The sequence below is a fragment of the Rhinichthys klamathensis genome, unplaced genomic scaffold (assembly GCF_029890125.1).
Source record: "Rhinichthys klamathensis goyatoka isolate OS25496 unplaced genomic scaffold, OSU_Roscu_1.1 h1tg000011l_1, whole genome shotgun sequence".
NCBI classification, from domain to species: domain Eukaryota; kingdom Metazoa; phylum Chordata; class Actinopteri; order Cypriniformes; family Leuciscidae; genus Rhinichthys; species Rhinichthys klamathensis.
In genome coordinates this window covers 21,622,710-21,627,867 of record NW_026606564.1, presented here as the reverse complement: position 1 = coordinate 21,627,867, position 5,158 = coordinate 21,622,710, and the positions used below count along the sequence as shown (strand labels likewise).

The window sequence follows — 5,158 nt, the reverse complement described above, 5'->3', positions numbered from 1 at the left end:
TTGGGGAACATGCCCAATACTATTGGGGTTATTGACTGCACTCATGTGCATATCCAAGCACCTCATGAGAGGGATTGGGAGTACATCAACCGAAAGGGGAGGCGCAGCATCAACATCCAACTTGTGGGCGATGCTGACCTCATCATCACAAACTGTGTCGTGAAGTGGCCTGGGTCTCTCATCCTGAGAGAGAGTGCTTTATACAGAGAGCTCCAAACCAACCGACCGGATGGCATAAAATAAGGAGACAGTGCCTATCCACTCCTACCATGGCTGATGACTCCTTTTCTTGCAGCAACCACACCTGCGCAGGCACGCTTCAACACTGCTCATTGCAAAACAAGATGTGCAATTGAGCGTTTAAATGGAGTTCTGAAGAGACGCTTTGCATGCCTTAACTACTTGCGAGTGGAACCACAGGGAGCATGCAACATAATACTTGCATGTATCGTCCTGCACAACATCGCTACCAGGCGCAATGTCCCTCTCTGTGATGATGGTTATGATGCACCTGAGCCTGTTGAAGAACCAGACCAACCTCTGGTGGTCTGTCAGAATCAGGGACTGACTGGACGAATAGTAAGGGATGCAATTGTTAGACATTATTTTTGACAGGCTCATCTCTGATGATTGTTTCTTTGAAATTAATATACGGTGATGAATGACCGAAAAATGAATATATTATGTTCATTATGTTTGTTATTGAAATCTGTTTGGGGGATTATTTCATGGGGACAAGATAATTTTTATTTTATTTTTACTTTACTATACTGAATAGCTTAATTGTTAGCCCATGTCTACTTTATCACTGTTACAACGGTTACACAAGTCAAGTGCAAAATATAAATAAAAGTACATACACTAAATCAGGGTTTCTCAACCTTTTGCCTACTGCGACCCACTTTTCTTTTGTATGCCAGTCAAATGACCCACTAAATAAATCTTGAATCACTGAAATGCCTCTTTAGATCTATAGGCTACAACGCAGGCATATGCTTATTATAATTAATGATAATCACGAAAACACACAAACATTTTCAATAATTAGGCAGACTATGAGGCAAACTGATTTTTTTACTCACGTTAATGTGATAGCCTTGAGACTGCCGCTCTGATCAGGCCAGACGCGGTGGAATTTGTAAAAGTGTGACTCGTAGTGTCGCACACAAACTGTTGTCAGCCTATTCCTGCTTTTTGTTTTCGTTGCAGTCACTGTTGAAAATCCCGACTCACAAAGATACCATAAAACTTTAAATAATAGCCTGGGCTTTTATTTTCCCAAATCGTCGAACTGCACGGCTTGTAGGCCTATTTGAGACAGGCGTCTATATGAGACAGGCCTTTATAATCTAGTGTTGAGATGTTGTTCATTGAGATGTTGTTCCTAGAGTCTCTAATCTCTAAAAATCTCCAAATGCTCCACGTGAAACTGCGGTCTTCCAACCTTTTACTATCGTGTCAATTGATTTTGATTAATATGCGCGAGGGAGAGAGAGCAAGACAGCGCTCGTGTTGTTTGAAGACGTGAGAGTGCGCGCGCGGCCGGGGCGCTCTCTCTCTCTCTCTCTCTCTCTCTCTCTCTCTCGCTCTCATCTCTCTCTCTCTCTCTCTCTCTCTCTCTCCTCTCTCTCTCTCTCTCTCTCCCTCTCTCTCTCTCCCTCTCTCTCTCTCTCTCTCTCTCTCTCTCTCCCTCTCTCTCTCTCCCTCTCTCTCTCTCGCTCTCTCTCTCCTCTCTCTCTCTCTCTCTCTCTCTCTCTCTCTCTCTCTCTCTCTCTCTCTCTCTCTCTCTCTCTCTCTCTCTCTCTCTCCCTCTCTCTCTCTCCCTCTCTCTCTCTCTCTCTCTCTCTCTCTCTCTCTCTCTCTTTTCGGGAGTGTAGACCTCGTGGCGGAGGTCCGAGATGGAGGTTCACCCGAGTGGGGGTGTATCCTCGGTCTCGCTCCGCCATGGAGTCAGGTGTGTACCCGACGCGGATTCGAATGTAGAAGACGTGCTTGTCGCTGTGGGTGAACAAATTGGATATGGGAACATAATTTCAGCGTCAAGGATGAACAGAGCAGTGGTGATTTTCCTTAAAGAGGAAAGTTTGGTGAGTAAACTAGTTGAATCTGGCGTTTGGGTAAATGGAGCGTTTACTGTTGTGTCACCGCTTGTGTCTCAGTCTGTTAGAGTCACAATTTCCAATGCGCCTCCTTTTATTTTAAATAGTGACATTGAAAAAGAGTTGGTGAGGTTTGGAAAAATGGCCAGTGAAGTGAAAATGATCCCGTTGAGGTGTAAGAATGAAGCACTGAAACATGTGCTGTCGTTTCGGCGTCAGGTGTTTATGTTTCTTGATCAACAAGCACTTGATATTTCTTTCCGAATTAAACACGAGGGTAAATCGTATATGATTTACGCGAGTACTGGGAATTTGAAATGCTTCGAATGTGGAGACGTTGGACATAAAAAGATCGCGTGTCCACATAACAAAGCGCAGCCAGAAAATAACGTTGAAGTTAACTCTAGTGTAGAGCTCAGTGATGAGCCAAATAAAACAACAGTTGATGGAAAAAACAAAGATGGAAATGCAGGTGAAGGGATGAGCAATCAAAACAGAAATTCAACTGGTAGTTTGGTTCGTGCTGAAAAGAGAGATAATCCATGTGTAACGTTACATGGTAATAATGGCGAAAATGAAGACGAAGAGAGTTTTCGTTCTAAGTTATCAAAGGGTGTCACAAATGATCCACAAAATACTGACCAGATTTGTTTGTCCCAGTTGGCTGATGCAGAGGAACAAGATGACACAGATGATGACAGGTTTTCAGAGACATCGGATATTCTTTCTCAAATTAGTGAGGATCAATTGTATACTGTTAATGAGGTCAATGATTTCCTGGATGCGACATTCGGGAAAACAATAGAGGTGAGTGAATTTTTTCCTGATGCAAAAATTTTTTTGCAATCAGTTTTGAAAATTCAACAGACCGCCACTTATGAGGAACTGAGTAGAAGGAAACGATTTAGATTGAAAAAATTGTAACTAAATTGAGAAGAAAAATGGCCCTTGAAAAAGGTATAACTACTCCTTAATGATTAAAACACTTGGGGTGTTTTCTCTGTTTTTTTCTTTGCTAACCCTTCTTTTTTTCTTTCTTGATCTTTCTTTTCTTCTGATGGGAAGTTTTAAGATAGGAACAATTAATGTTAATGGAGGAAGGGATGGTGGAAGAAGAGCAGTGTTGAAAGAATATATTGAAAATAAAGATATGGATATCATTTTCTTACAAGAGACACATAGTGACATAGCTAATGAGATAGAATGGAGAAAGTGGTGGGCAGGCCATATTTTCCTAAGTCATGGCACTAATACGATGGGTGGTGTTGCTATCTTGTTTTCGAAGAGAATTGATATAACTTTTGAATCAAGCGATGAGATAGAGAAAGGTCGAATTCTGTCTGTTCATGCTAAGTTGTTATTGTCATATAATATGTAATTTGGAGACAATGAGCATATGAACCGTTGTGCCGTGCTGCTTATTTATCACGCAGTAAAAATGCCCAGCACCCAAAACCAGTCGTCTGTGAATGAGAGTCTGAAACAAGGACTGGTGGGATGTTGTCCTGCTCCACTTCACAGATGCTCCACTTCACAGACGCTGAGTGAAAGGAGAATGTTAGAATGATGGTACGCTCATTTATACGACACTTTACTCAAAAGGAAGAACAGCTCGTTCAGCGCGTCATACATCATTATTCTATGCGCAGTCCTTTAGTTTCGGTTTTCAATCCGATCAAGCGTTTATGTCCTCCCAGTTGGATTAGAAAAGGAATAAACCACCCCTTTCAATCGAATTGAAATTTTATTCGGATCGAGCTCAATCGGATCGATTAAGGTGTTTACATGAAGGCTTTTCAGTCCGATTGAACCGTCAATGCGTTTACTAACGGATTATTTGGATTTGGTTGCATGTAACGTAGCCTGTTGCAATGAGCCTTTTGTGAAGCCCACTTATTGGCTGTGCCGGTTAACACAGAGAAAGTCTCGCGACCCCCTATAGAACGAACAACGACCCACTAGTGGGTCGCGACCCCCTGGTTGAGAAACACTGCACTAAATGATACAAATGTATTATTTGACCAATTTTAAAGTTTTACTACATTTTCTTCCTGAAATCCACCTTGAAATCCTACCCCCTGTTGGGATCAGGATAATCCTGTTTTTTGGATCAAAGTTATCCAAATCCCACTGACAAGTTTTGAACAACACAAACTGAAGGTTTGATCCAGATTAAAACTAGGATTGGATTCCCTGATCTAATCTGATTTCAGATTCCTTCTTTCCCTTTTGAACAACCCATTTTCAAGATTTAATCCAATCCGATAACCAAAATCCGATCAGCTTACCTTTGAACAACTGGCCCATTATGATTATGCAGTCAGGGCTAAATAAAGAAAAAATCTTAAAGCAACTTTTTCTACTGAAAACAAAATCGCTACGTCTTTATTTGCAGTTTCATTCCAAGTCAAGCCAAGTAGAAATGTATTTCCATAGCACATTTAAAAGCAACAGAGTGTCACGTACGGACAGAAGCGGTCGGATCCATGTGCAGAACTTTATTGAAAGGGAACACCAGAATCGAAGTCAAACAGGCAAAAGTCGAGGCCGGCAGCACAGGTTCATAAACAGAGTCCAGATAACAGGCTAAGGTCAAGAATCCAGGGAAACACGAAATACAAAGAACTAAGAGAATAATGCTCGGAATGGTACGCTTACGCTATACAATACTTCGCACTGAACACAGGGAAAACACGGGCTTAAGACAGGAAAACTTAATCAGCTTAATCAAACACACCTGAACATAATTAAATATAATGAGTCCATAATAAAACATAACATAAAGAGAGAGTGCCCTCCAGTGGCTCTCGAGGGCACTACAGCTGCCGATCGTCACACAGAGTTGCACCAAAGTGCTGTACAATAAAACATTGAGCATATAAACAGAAAGCACATTAAACAAAATACTATACTAATAATAAAAAATTTAAAAAAAGACACTGATGTTTGTGATTGAATCTGCCAGTAAACGTTGAGTTAGTGTGATTCTACACTTTAATAATGTTCCACTAATCTGAGTCAGATTCTAGTTATTGACACTTGATGTAGTGATAAATGTA

The 5,158-nt window shown here is 41.2% G+C and overlaps 1 long non-coding RNA gene across 1 annotated transcript; it reads right to left on the bottom strand.

The window, feature by feature from the left end:
- Nucleotides 1-740: 740 nt before the first annotated feature.
- On the bottom strand, nt 741-4,408 carry LOC130101452 (uncharacterized). The gene is made up of 2 exons (XR_008808993.1): nt 4,096-4,408; nt 741-861 (listed from the first exon to the last, which is right to left on the bottom strand). It is a non-coding gene; the product is annotated as an uncharacterized LOC130101452 (long non-coding RNA).
- Nucleotides 4,409-5,158: the final 750 nt, after the last annotated feature.